Source organism: Rhipicephalus microplus, chromosome 8, assembly GCF_043290135.1.
Source record: "Rhipicephalus microplus isolate Deutch F79 chromosome 8, USDA_Rmic, whole genome shotgun sequence".
In the NCBI taxonomy this organism is placed as follows: domain Eukaryota; kingdom Metazoa; phylum Arthropoda; class Arachnida; order Ixodida; family Ixodidae; genus Rhipicephalus; species Rhipicephalus microplus.
This window is the reverse complement of record NC_134707.1, coordinates 83222606-83237176: the sequence shown is the minus strand read 5'-3', so window position 1 is coordinate 83237176 and position 14571 is coordinate 83222606. Positions and strand designations below refer to the sequence as shown.

Genomic DNA, 14571 nt, shown 5'->3' with positions numbered 1-14571 from the left:
GATTTCGAGAAACGGAAGTTTTTCGAAAACGCAGAGCCACTGGTATGTGGTAGCACCGTGTTTTTTTAGCAAATCGTAGGAAACGCCCTCTTTTTCTTTAGTACCGTCACATTGTCAGCGCAGCAAAATAAGCACTACGGTATTTCCATATATCCACGCGTTCTACATATCCATATCCACATTCCACATATCCACATTCTACATATCCACGCGTTCTAGAAATAAAAAAAAACACTGCTCACACTTACTGATGTTGACATCAAATATGCGTAATGCTTTTTGATTCACAATCTTCACAAGTATGAACCAAACCAGCAGATGAAGATGACTGGGTTTTCAAGAAATGTGTAACCTTTCGCCAAGTGGCTCAATTGTGCTGCAGACAAAGAAACAGAAAGACGGACAGACCAAACTTTCTCGCGTCAGAGTATCGCAAGAAAGACCATTGTCTTTATTAGAATAATGGTGCAAGCATGAAAAAAAATTTACGAAGTAGTAGCACTTGCACAGAAAATGATTAAACTATCTTCTATGGCTTGATAACGACATGTCTTATGCTGGGGTTCAGCCAAATTTGGAATATCAAATCCGCCCGATATTTTTCCATTTCACTTGAGTATGTGCGCCCACACATAAAATGCACGCATGAACATGCATACATTATGTTTGAATCCCACCTGAAACAAAATATGACTACGCCTATGTCGTGCAATATAAAGTGAATGAATGTTTGTTGCGAAAACAAGGAACCATATACTACATACAATATAAATTTGCAATTTATAGTAATCTGCCTGGTTATTTTAAATTATTTCGCTATGTGAGAGGAACTGATAAGCGTTCATCACTCTGGGTGGCAGATGAGCTTGACTGGCGCTCTCGATATTCTAATAAACGGCTTCTTGCGAAATTTTTCCGACTTCAATTTATGGCACATTGACGTGTATTTCTACATAGTGGTTTCAATAAGGCATGTGATAAGCCAAAGTTCACTTATATACCACGAGTTCAAGTCCATTGCTTATTGATGGTAGCTGCTCCATCATTATGAAAAAATTATGCACTCTTTCTTAAATCGATCACTTATATGAATGTGCGTATTTTGCGCAGCAAAAAAAAAAACGTCGTCTTACTACAAGATACGTCAGTTTAGCATAGCATAACCAAGGTTACTTAAGAGACTGCTGACTACGTTGCACATGCAGGCACGTGGCCGTGGCTCCAAAGTGAAAGAAACAAGGTAGCTGAGAAAAGATTTTCTGTGGTAAGTGTAATAGAAGTTTTAGCTCATTCACTTCAGGAGAATGCGTCATATAATAGTTATTGTGTGTTTTCTCAAGACTATATCACTTCAATATTTACGATGTTATCGTAAACTAATGAACAATGCCAAATGTGGTATAGAGTATAGGGAATGCTATTTCTAGTAAATGTGACATGATCTGTGGAGAAAGTGGAGGAAAAGATATTTACTTGCGACCAGCAAATAACCGCCCACTTCACTTTGTACACACATGATATTTTAATTACTGCGAATAACATCACACATATTTTCCTTGGCATTGTAGATTGTCATTTACCGTGAATGTGTTGGGAAAAAAGTTATCCTTAAAATTTTCATCCTTTTGTCTATTCAACATCAACGAGTATATTTATCCGCTTAAAATGTCTTTTACAAGAGCATGCCTGCTGCCGAAAGTCATGACGCGTGTACAAAGATGTCGCGAGTATATTGTCGCAAAGACACAGGTACGCAGGTACAAAATAGGGCGTTTACTTTCGAAACCCAAGGGCCAGAAACGTGAACACCAGAGCACACGCACACAGAACTACTTCGTTGTCCTACTCAGAGGCTGGCTACTATAGTTGCCAGCCTACCTTGTGTCAATTCTCCCCTTTCAAGAGCGACCGTTCCGGTCGATTGACTGAGATGCTAGAGCTGGTCATGAAAAAAATTGATCACGCCAACGAAAAAAAAAAGCCCACGCTGTTGTGGATAATAATGAAAAGTTCAAAGTGTTCATAACTCGCGGGCGTGATACGGTTTCATCCGTACTACATGGACTACCTCTGGACGTGGACGTCTTCGGTTTAAACTGGTGTCGCAGCTTTGGGGATCTACCTCGTAATTCACGTCACTGAGGCAGCGCACAACTTCGTAAGGGCCAAAGTAGCGTCGCAATAGCTTCTCCGAAAGCCCACGACGTCGAACTGGTGTCCACACCCATACATAGTCACCTGGTTGATAGTGGACGTTCCTCCGGCCTTGGTTATAACGGCGAGCGTCGATATCTTGCTGCGCGCGAGTATGGTTCCGTGCAAGCTGGCGGGCTCCCTCGGCTTTCTCGACGAAGTCGTCAACGCTGTCATTTCCGCTAATGTCCTGGTCTACGGGGAGCATAGCGTCTAGCGGTGTTGTGACGCGACGGCCATAAACAAGCTCGAATGGCGTTAGGTCTGTGGTCTCTTGCACAGCGGTGTTATAAGCAAACGTGACGTACGGCAAAATTTCATCCCACGTTTTGTGCTCTACATCAATACATAGATAGCATGTCGGCCAGTGTTTTGTTTAACCTCTCCGTCAAGCCGTTCGTTTGGGGATGATAAGCTGTTGTTTTCCGGTGGTTGGTGTGCGTCAGCTTGGTGACTTGTTGCAATAACTCTGCCGTAAATGCTGCTCCGCGATCGGTTATGAGAACAGCAGGTGCACCATGGCGCAAAACAATGTCGTGGACAAAGAATCTGGCGACTTCAACTGCAGTTCCCTTAGGCACAGCTTTGGTTTCTGCATAGCGAGTCAGATAGTCGGTTGCGACGATTATCCACTTATTTTCTGAGGATGAATTAGGGAAGGGACCAAGAAGATCCATTCCCACTTGCTGAAATGGTGCTTGAGGTGGATCTAAAGGTTGGAGGAAACCGGCGGGCTTTGCAGGTGGAACTTTACGCCTCTGACAGTCACGGCAGGTGCGGACATAGCGCTGAACGGACGAATACAGCTGTGGCCAGTAGTACTTCTGTCGAATGCGCGCTAATGTCCTAGCAAAGCCTAAGTGACCGGCTGAAGGATCGTCGTGGCACGCCTGCAAAACTTCCTCACGTAGTGCCGTTGGAACGGCGAGGAGGAAAGTTTCCTAGCTGCTCTCAAGATTTCTCTTGTAGAGAACATTGTTTCGCAGGCAATACGTTGTTAAACCACGCGAGAGCCGGCGTGGGACGATATCGTCTTCTCCTTGAAGATGCTGGATGACAGGAAGTAGCTCAGTGTCCTCACGTTGAAGCTCAGCCATCCGCACCACATCGACGATGCCAAGAAACGGTAAATCTTGTTCAGTGTCAGATGACGTCGGGGAAATAGGAGCACGAGACAGGCAGTCAGCATCTGTATGCTTATGTTCTAATCGGTAGACCATCGTTATGTCGTACTCTAGAAGGCGGAGGCTCCAGCGGGCGAGGCGGCCTGATGGATTCCGTAGATTGGCAAGCCAACAGAGCGAATGGTGGTCACTGACCACTCGAACTGGCCGGCCGTATAGGTAAGGTCGAAACTTGCTAATGGCCCAAACGACTGCTAGGCACTCTTTTTCGGTGGTAGAGTAATTAGCCTCTGCTTTTGTGAGGCTGCGGCTCGCATAAGCGATTACACGCTCTGCGCCGTTCTGCCATTGAACTAGCATGGCTCCATTTCCTACGTTGCTGGCGTCTGTGCGAATGTCGGTGTCGGCAGTGTCGTCGAAATGTGCCACCACTGGAGCTGTATGCAGTCAATTGCGTACCTCTACGAAGGCTTGTTGTTGTTCTTCCATCCATACAATGGCACATCTGGCCGTGGCAGTCATGTAGGAGGTTCCGCAATTTTCGAAAATCCTTCGACAAAGTGGCGGAAGTACGCACAGAGTCCCAGTAGTCGCTGAGCAGCCTTCTTGTCTCCAGGACGAAGAAAATCAGCAACGGTAGCCAACTTCCGATTTGGTCGAACAACCCCCCGGACTCACTACGTTGCTGAGAAACTTGAGTTTTTAATGGTCTAAGTAGCACTTTTTGGGCTTGATAGTAAGGTTTGCTCTCCTTGTTGCAGTGAGGAAACTTTTTAGCCTTGAAAGATGTTCGTCAAACGTGCTTTAAAATTCAATGACGTCATCCAAGTATACTAGACACGTCTGCCACTTTATTCCAGCTAGTACAGTGTCCATCATGCGTTGAAATGCGGTGGGAGGGGATTACAGACAAAAAGACAACACTTTAAATTCATAGAGTTCGTCGGGAGTCACGAATGCGATTTTCTCACGGTCGCCCTCGTCAACTTCAATTCGCCAGTACCCTGACTTGAGATCTAATGATGTAAAGAACTGGGCGTGGCGTAGACGGTCTAAGGCGTCATCAATCCGTAGCAGGGGGTAAACATAACGTTTTGTGACTTCGTTAAGCCATCGATAGTCGACGCAGAAGCGTAGTGTGTTGTCTTTTTTCTTTACTAAGACAACAGGTGGCACCCACGGACTAGTCGAGGGTTGAATGACGTCATCATTCAGCATTTCTTGAACTTGACGCTTAATCACCTCTCTTTCCTTCGGGGACACACGATATGGATGTTGGCGAAAAGGCCGCGCCGACTCCTCGGTAACAATGCGATGTTTTGTAACGGTGGTACGCTGAACTTTCGATGCTGTGGAGAAGCAGTCCGAGAATTCCCTCACAAGGTTTAGCAGCCGTTCTTTTCGTGAATCTGGCAAATCTAGATTAACGTGAATGCGGCTTCCCAGGTCAGCACAAGCTTTTGCATGTGGTGAAGTCGAATCCAATGTGCCGATATTGGAAAAGTCGGCGATTTCACTGAGGAAAGCGACAGTAGTGCCTCTAGGGACGTGTTGGAACTCATTGCTAAAGTTGTTCAGCAGAACTCGAGAGCGTTTATTCTCTAACCGAACAAGGCATCGGGCTATGCAGATGTTTCGTTTGAGCAGCAGCGGGATATTTGCCTCTGCAATACCTTCATAGCCAGCCTACCTTGTGTCAATATGCGCTTTAGCGGGTTTTGTTATTGAATAAAATGTAGTTTGAAACAATAGTGGTCTAGATGGAGCTGTCATTGAGATTCACTATTTACCATGGTCGTATTTTAGTAACTATGGCTGGTTTCTCACTGAAGTACTTTTATAAAAATGTTATTAAGAGCAATATTCAGAAATTACACAAAAGTGTGCATGAACCACATATTTGAAACATCCGCGTACAAAGGAAAGTGTGTGTGTATATAAAGGTGCTCGAACAACCATGTTTCATGAGAATTCGAGAGAGGCTTTCGGTGCGTATTCAAGGAAACAACAAACATTTCTTGTTTTTAAACAAAATATTGCAAGGAGTTCAAACTCCACTTGTTTGGTCATTTCAGCGCCAATCGCTGGAAGTAAAGAAGGCCCAGGTAATTACAGTCCTTGACACGGGATGGGAGTTTGCCATCATTTGCACAGTCGCGTGAGTTTACTGGCACTATTTCATTTCATTTCATTTATTGAAGCCTTAAGGGCCCGGAGGCATTAAATAAGGCGGGGGCAAACAATATATGACGAACTCTTAATCACACAAACACCGAAAAAGGAAGAAAAAGACAAAGAAAGGGAGAAAAACATCTCTAAGAAAGGAAACAAGCAAGCAGAAAAAAAACTACCGTAGACTGGAAATAAAACAGCAATATACATAAGATCAGCATCATAATGTATGAGTCACTAAAAGTTAGTTACTAACAAGGTTCAACTAGGAAGTCATTTGAATTTAGGTCAGACGCATTGTTATTTTTTCGCGAAAACTCGTGCGGTCTGTGGACGAAACAATACTGTCTGGGAGGGTATTCGACAGGGTTAATGCATGTGGGAAAAAAGAATCTTTTATTGATGATGTGCGGCACTGAATGTGTGCGATTGGTTTGCTGTGGTTGAGGCGCGGCGATATTCGGGGCGGTGGTTGAAGTCGAGGGTGCCTGGCAAGTGGGTGATAATAGAAAGAGTAAAGCAAGCAGATATTGTCCATAGGCATGACGACACTTGCATTTTAAACATTACTGTCGTTTACGATTTATGGCACCATAGAAAATGTACTTAAAATTGCTTCTTTAGGCGCAGTTGCTCGTTAGTATATTTATTAGAAGGTATATTACAAAGACGTCCCTCTAAAGTCTTATTGCCATGTTACGTGTCCGATAATACATTGATATAAAGTAGAAGCAACCGGTCGGACAAGAAGTTCTCACAGCGAACGTTACGCTGCGTGGAAGACAACCTGAAGCACTTGTGGAATTACTTGAGTGAAAGTTACTTATTTCCTTTCTAGTTGAAAAATAAAACTTTATAGTGGCAACTCATACTAATTTACAAGTTTCAAAAAAATTAAAAGTAGCTTCACGCCCTGAAGCATATCGAACGCATTGGGTAAATGAAATAGCGTAAATATGGGTGAAGTTGTTTGAAGCCAAAGCAGATTCGTGTGCCTCAGCTGTACGACGCTGAAAAAAACTTTTAGGGGGTGATAAACCTAACTGTACTTTCTGGTATTTCATAACATTCTCGCATTTTACGTGCTCCAGGAGTTAGCACGTGCATGTCAGAGGTATTGACGTGCAATTATTCATTGGCTTCTAATCACATAGTTTATGTTATAGCTATGTTGAGGCAGACAGGCTAATATACAAGCGTACTTATTAGGGCGAACTTATGCCCACGAGTCTAATGACTATGGTCGTCGAAGTCCAAGTCGCCGAATTTCACAGATTCAACTGTCCTCCTCTTCGTCGTAGCCAGAGCGCACGAGCGCGTGGCGCATGTTAGCCGGGTCTTGCCTGGTACTCGTGCCACGATGATTGCGGCGGGCTACTTGAACGTGGTCAACCTGTGGCGGAGTTATCCCCCTCCTCAGACGCATTGTCCCGATGCTTGGGGCAGTAAAAGGATGCATACGCACTCTCACTCTTTTCCAACAATCTGTCAAGTAAAGGCATCATGTGGACTACGAGTACCACTTCCGTGGGATTGCGGCGTCTTGAGCTTTCGTGTCCAGCGGATCTGACTTCATAAGTGACGTCGCTGATACAGTGGAGTACTTAATAAGGGCCGAAGTATCGGCAAATAAGCTTTTCAGAGAGTCCATGTATCCACACTTAGTCGGCAGGTTGATGAAGTGCGTCACAGCGTCGTTTGTTGCACCGACTAGCATCGACGCGCTGTTGGTGGCGTATTCGGTATCTCGCCATTTGTCGTGCTTTTTCAGCTCTTTGCAAGAAGTCATCTAAGTCAGGTAGATAGCTGCTTTTATCCCGTAGGGGTAACATGGAATTCGGGGGGGGGGGTTACTCTTCGGCCGAATACTAGTTCATAAGGGGCAACGCGGTTTTCCTGAACGGCTGCATTATATTGGAATGTTATGTAGGGTAATATTTCATCGCAATGCTCATGTTCAACATCGACATACATTGATAGCATGTTGGTCAGAGTTCTGTTGAGGTGTTCGGTTAAGCCATTTCACTGAGTGTGACACGTCGCTGTTCTTCAATGATCAGTATTTGTCATGCACATCAGACATTGCATTAGGTCTGCAGTAAGTGCGGTGCCCCGAATCGTAATAACGGCAATGAGCGCACCTTGTCGGGGGACTATGTTGTTGTCCAAGAACTTGGCGACTTCGGCAGCTGTTGCACTGTACAGAAAGTCAGTCTCAGCATAACGGGTCAGGTAGCCTGTGGCTACAACTATTCTCTTCTTGCCTGCACATGTTGTCGGGAAAGGTCCTAAGAAACCCGTGCCGACTTGTTGGAATGTAGCACCCGGAGAGTTTATTTGCTGGAGAAGGCCGGCTGGTTTTACGGGAGCAGTTTTGCGCTGTTGACATTGACGACTAGCTTTCACGTAGCGCTGCAATGATGCGAGAAACTTAGGCCAATAATATTTCTGGCTAATCCTGGCGAATGTTCGGCTCGCACCCATGTGTCCAGATATTGGCTTGTCGTGACATGCATGCAGAACTTCTTCTCGCATGGCTGTAGGTACGACTATAGTAAAAACGTTTCGCCATTATGATCGAAGTTTCTCCTGTAAAAAAAGAACTTCCTCGAAGGCAGAGCGTGGAGAGCCTTCTAGAGAACATGTGAGGGACTTGAACGTCGAGACCCTGCAGGTGTTGTATAAGCGGCAGGAAACACAGCTCATCTCGTTGTTGTTGAGCGATTTGGGATGCGTCGACAATGCCTAGGAATAGGAAGCCTTCCTCTTCAGATACACTTAGATCGACGGGGGAGCGTGTGAGGCAGTTGGCATCGCTGTGTTTTCTTACAGATTTGTATACGACAGTAACATCACACTCCTGCAGCCTGGAGCCATCTTGCTAGTCGACCTGACGAATCCTTGAGATTTGCCAGCCAGCATAGAGCATAGTGGTCACTGACAGCTCTAAACGGTCTACCATAGAGGTAGGGTCAAAACTTGTTTATTGCCCAGATGAGTGCGAGGCATTCTTTTTCAGTTGCAGAGTAGTTTGTATCAGCTTTTGAGAGTTTGCGGCTGGCATAGCTGACACTTTCTTGACCATTTTGCCACTGGACCAGGTTGGTGCTGAGTCCGACATAGCTGGCATCGGTATGGACTTCAGTGTCGTCTGTCTCATCAAAATAAGCAAGTATTGGTGAACCCTTAAGCCGTTTTCTTAATTCGTTAAAGGCTTACTGTTGATCGCTTTCCCATGTGAAGGGCACGCCGTCTTTTGTTACTTTTGTAAGATGTTCCGCAATTTTTGAGAAGTTTTCCACAAATCGCTTATACTAGGCACATAAACGCAAAAATAGACCCACTGACTTTTTCTCTCTGGGTGTGGGGAACCTGTGAACAGCGGCTGTCTTTTCGAGATCCGGACAAATGCCGTCAGAACTAATGTCATGTGTCTAAGCAATCACACATCTTAGAAGCCGAGGTGGCATTTTTCGAATTTAATTGTCAAGTTTGCGAACCAGATGGCTTCTAATACTGTGCGCAGTCGCTATAGATGTTGGTCATACGTTGCAGAGAATACCACCACTTCAAGTAAATATACTAGGCAGGACTGCCATTTTAATCCTGCGAGGACAATGTCCATCATTCACTGGAACGTTGCCGGCGCCGAACAGAGGCTGTATGGAAGCGCTTTGAATTCGTAGAGGCCATCGGGTGTTACGAGTACCGTTTATTCATGGTCCCGCTTGTTGACCTCTATTTGCCAATCAATATCCACTTTTCAGATTCAGATCCAAGGAGAAGAAAAACTTTGCGGATTGCAGCTGATATAGTGTATCGTCGATACGTGGCAGGGGGACGACATCTCGTTTAGCTACACTGTTCAGTTTTCAGTAGTGGACACAGAAACGAAGTGTGTTGTCTTTCTTCCTAACGAGCACTACGGGGGAAGACCATGGACTATTCGAAGGCTTTATGGCATCATCTGAGAGCATCTCTTCCACTTGCTTCTTCATAACTTCCCGTTGTTTTTGTGATACTCGATATGGGTGCTGGCATATAGGCCTCGTGAGGTCTTGTGTTATAATTCTGTGTTTCGTAGTTGACGTGCGCTGGACCTTCAAGGCAGTTGAGAAGCATTCAGAGAATTTCTTAACCTAGGCATAAATCTGGTTCTTTTGACTCTCCGAAAGACTCTGGCTGATGGTCATGGATGTGTCAATGTTAGAGGCCACTGATCGAGTGGTTGACGTCGTTAAGCTGCATAGTTCAGTCGTTATACAGAAGTCGTGTAAATAAGCAACAGCCATGCCTTGAGTGATGTGTTGAAGCTCATTCGAGAAATTTTTTCAGAATAATTGGTTAATGATTTAGAGTATTAAGTACTCTACTATGTGAGAGCATAAGCAATCCCGACGACATGACTCAAAGCTTGATGACTGAAGAATTTGTGTGTTTAAAAAAAGCGGTTAACAATTTTGATTACTTGGAACTCTACTATGGGAGAGCATACAGCCGTCCCGTTGTATTGAAAACAGAACGTTTTTTTTGCACGCTCAAAGAGTTTGTGTTTAGAAAAAACTTATTGCCACAAACGTCAATAACACTTAACAGAACATTTCCTTCTCAGACATACTAAACAATGATGACAAAACAGACGTCATTTACATGAACATGGATAGGAGATGACGTTGAAAGAACATGTACACTCGATGGTTCACACAAACACAACCACAAAACTACTTCAAGGTAAACAAGATACACAAATAAAACAAAAATATGTACATTTTGCATATTTACATGTTAGCATGCCATTTCTGGCAGCGCATTGACAGATCAGCCTACCAATACCAGGCCGGCCGAAAGACAAGTTTCACTCGTCCGTCATAGACCGACACAAAAGGGCAAGACCAGTGCCGAAGAAATTCCTCTTCACCGAGGAAGAAGAGCTACTCCGACAAAACAGACAGCAGCTCCGAGTACAATCGTTCTAGGATCGGGTAGAGCGCGCGGCGGTGGCGGCCCGCTGCAAGCGCCGCGTAGCGATTGCGCCAGAGGCAGAAACAGCCAGCAACAATGAGAATACAAGCGAAGCGGCCTCGCGATCAACGCCCAGAAGAAACGAAGCGATTTGCTCTGAGGCAGTGAAATCAGGCATGTACGGCTCTGCAAAAAAAGCGAGCAATGACACAATGCCTCAAAAAATGCTGATTTGTTTCCCGAAGGGAGCAGTTCGGACATGTTGCTGACTGGATTATTCTCCACCTTTCGAGGCGGTCGAGAGTGGGAAGCACACCCCATCCCAGGCGCCACATGAAGTCCCGGAGGTGTCCAGGCAAAAAAGAAGCCGTTAAGGTGCTCCAAGACACCCGTCTAGAGCGAGCACGGCGGGCTGGCGGGACCAACGGAAGCAACAAAGCAGCAGTTGTCTCAACTATGTGGTTGTTCAAAACATCTATGCCAGGACAGCTCGACTTGACATGGCGATAAAATGCAACAGTTGTTGCATAAAACGCAGAAAGTGTTATTGACTGCAGCCCCCTGTTAAGTTGCACAGTAGGCTTCAAATGCCGAAGGTGAGTACCCAGAAAGTAATATGAAAGCGTTCGTGCGGGAGATTCCTCCCCTTGTACTAGGCGCTAAAGGAAGCGCAGTGCCAGCAGCCGACAGCGTATGGACACTGAAGGGAAAGCAAAGCCTCCCTGAGAACGCTGCTGTCCCAGTGTCGCCTGACCGAAAAAAAAGAACACAAAGCAGACTGCAGTGATTGCACAATACGTAAAGATGGTTGCACAACGTGAGAAAAGTACCAAATGCGACCACAAAATACAGGCTGCGCTAGGTACTTCCGCTCAAGAAGCGGGAAGTCAAAATCCCGTGCATCCTGAATTTTCTGTCTTACTTCTTCGAGAGCGTTTAACCAAACAGATTCGCAAATGCCGTAGTGGTTGTATAAAATACCTAAAATACGAAGGGACGTGGCCGGCTAAATGAGAAAACCGGCGCTAAGCCTGCAGTTTGGAGAGCCAACGAATAAATACCGGGATTTGGAGATTTTCAACGCTGCACCTGAAATGTCGCCATACTGAGAAAATACAAGCAGGCTGCGTGAAAGGCTATCTTCACCAGAAAGGTACAAGGTTATATTATCAGCGAAAGCTGTGACTTTCACGACTCCGCTACCAGGAAGCGCAAGACCCCGGACACGTGAATCCGCGTCAAGAGCACGCAAGTATGGCTAGGCTGAGGACAAAGAGCACAGGAGACAATGGACATCCCTGACGGACCCCACGGGTTATGCAAAAAGCGCCACTTTCCCAACCATCCAGAACTAGTGTGCTTTTCAGACCAGTGTACGTATTTTTATTTATTTCCACAAACGAATGAGAAAAGCCGAAGGCTGTGAGCACATTAAGGATATACGCGTGCCCTAGTCGGTCAAACGCTTTTTCCTGGTCCAAAGACACAAGGATACCACGCGCAGATCGTGACAGAGTATAGGCTAAGATATTCCGTGTGGTATATGACAAGCTGTGTATTTCTCGTCCAAGATCTGATGAAGTCTAGTGATGACCTACCAGGGTGTTCAACAGACCCCTCAAACGTTGAACGGCTACCGCCACGAATACCTTATAGTCAACGTTGAGGAGCGTGATAGGTCTCCAATCTTCAGGATTAACAGAGGAAGCATCACCCTTTGGAATAAGCACAATGCGTTCATCTCGAAAACTTGATGGAAAGACACCGTCCTCGTAGCATCGCCGGATTACCGCGGTAAAGGTAGCACCAATCTCATCCCAAAATGTCAAGTAAAACTCGACAGGAAAATCGTCTGGCCCTAGGGCCGTTCCACGTTTCATAGATTTCAGTGCCGCCTTTACCTCTTCAGCCGACGGAGGGATGTGCAGGCAATCCGCAGCTTCTTGAGGAATACGGGGCAAATTTCTAAGCATTGGCGGTGTTTCATCACAGTTAGTCCGCATGGCCGAACACGACATTGCTTCAAAATGCGCCAAGAAAACAGATCAATCACGCGTAGGAAGCCGCTGCGCAGGTGGTATTTGTGCTGTCATAGAGACAGATGGCTCTGATTGCCCAAAAAACGAATGTCTCGCGTGGCGCAGCACCTCGGGATGTGCACATGGGTTGTGTCTACAGCGCCATGCTGCTGCCGCCAGGGACGAAGCAGCAGTCAAGCGTCGAAAGCGTTCACGCAGTTCACGCTGCCACGCTCGCATCAGAGGAGAAGGCGTCTTGGCGCGCAAAGCAATGGGTAACTTCATCGCAGTATCAGCAAGCTCTTCAGAAACGCGTCGACGAAGCGAGCGCCCCTCAACTGCGCAGCGCAGGTGCCACTGTGTTTTAAGCGCATCCCAATCTTCAGGACCAGACGCTGTGAGCGACACACGTATTGCGCGTGACAAATCTGATCTTGAGCGCGCGTCCTGCAGGACGCGAACATCAAGACGCCATGGCTTTTCCGAAAAAGAAAATGGAACTTAGAGCTTCAAGACAATAGGCCGATGATCAGATACGTTCACAGGAGAAGGTGGGAAGGACGGAACGCATAAATCGGAGACAAACGCCTCTAACGCTCGTGGGAAATAAGCCCCGTTGAGCCTGCTGGAGGATCGTCCACGTTGCCATGTCTATACAAAGGTATTTCCGTGCACTACATTGTGTGCGTCTAGTAATGAAAAGTGGTGGACAAGGCGACGCAGCTCGCGTGAATTCCAAGCAGACCGGCCCCAGCCAGGACTTTGTACATCGGTTCGCGTATTTAGAACGCAGTTGAGGTCGCCAATCAGAATGACATCACGACCGTCAAGAAAAAAAAACACATCCAGATGTCTAAAAAAGTCATTCGACTGTCCAGGTTGCGCTGGCCCATACACACACAGTATCCTTATTCTGAAAGAAAAGTAGCTACAGTCTAAAGCCAAAACCCTGCCCACGCCATCCTAAAAAACATGATGATTCCGTAATAGAGCTCGAATAAAAATAATAATACCTACTCCCGTAAAACGAGATGTGGCGAAACAAAAATAACAATCTAGGTTATACTTTCGTTCAAAAGCAAGCACTTTGGATAGCGAGAAGAAATTGGTTTCCTGGAGGCACAAAACTTCACAATTTGCAGCGCGGGCGACACTAATCACTTCAGCCTGCTTTGCCGAACTGCGAAAACCCAGAACGTTCAATGAAATAATCTGCAGTGTAGTAGCCATAATAAAAAGTAATCGCCATAAAAGCCATAATAAAAAGCCATAATAAAAAAAAAATCGCCCACACTTTGTGTGGGCGATTTTTTACGTGTACGACACGATGTCGAAATGGTCGGAGCGGCCACAACAGAAGAGTCTGTGGTATTTTCACCACTGTTTTCCGAAATAACAGGGGTCGTAGGGTCAACTCCAACAGCAGCAGCCTAAGAACTGTGGTCATTTGCGCACTGAACATCAAGCGGCGTCAGAGAAGAGACGCCGACGCCGTTTTCAGGGCAGTGCATTGCGTCTTTCGAAGCGCACGGTTCCTGCACCAGCGGGGAGGCCGACGCGCGAAGTGTCGCATCGACAATCGCGCCTTCGTTGTACGCTTCGTTTGAAGTAACTTGTAGGGGTGAGGCCAGCACAGCGTCGGTGACCTCCTCTGCGTCCCCCGAGTCGGTAGTTGGTTCCGTTGCCGGTGTCAGTGGTGGAAAGGCACCAGCCGCAGCGTCTGAGTAAGAGCGGTGGACAGGGCAAACCACAGTTGGGTGGCCGTCCCTACAGCGTCGACACGGGCGGTCACATCCTTCACTAACGTGACCGTGCACACCGCAGCGACCACAATACGGTGTTGTGCACTGGGCTCACAGATGGTCCCCTGAGCCGAATCTTCGGCATACATGCTGGAGACTACGGTAGTCAAACGTAGCACGGTGACCGGAGATGCGCAGGTATTTCGGCACAGGATTAGCGGCGTTCATCTCCATTCGATCATACCACGTTCCAGTGAGTACGCCGCGTCGCCCGCTCATCAAACCACTGGTGACTGTGAGCACCTTGCCATATGGGGATAACGCTTGGACGAGAGCTTTGTTTGAGACGAACGATGGCTG

General features: G+C 46.4%; 1 protein-coding gene across 5 annotated transcripts in view; it reads left to right on the top strand.

The window, feature by feature from the left end:
- Window positions 1-1135: 1135 nt before the first annotated feature.
- Window positions 1136-14571, top strand: part of LOC119163866 (uncharacterized) — a 65597-nt gene continuing 52161 nt past the window's right edge. For 2 of the 5 annotated variants that reach the window (XM_075872231.1, XM_075872227.1), the window contains exons 1-2: window positions 1136-1264; window positions 5393-5475. The gene's annotated coding sequence lies outside the window, so the exon portion shown is untranslated. The remainder of the gene's footprint in view (window positions 1265-5392; window positions 5476-14571) is intronic. The other 3 variants (XM_075872232.1, XM_075872228.1, XM_075872230.1) reach the window with 2 other exon arrangements.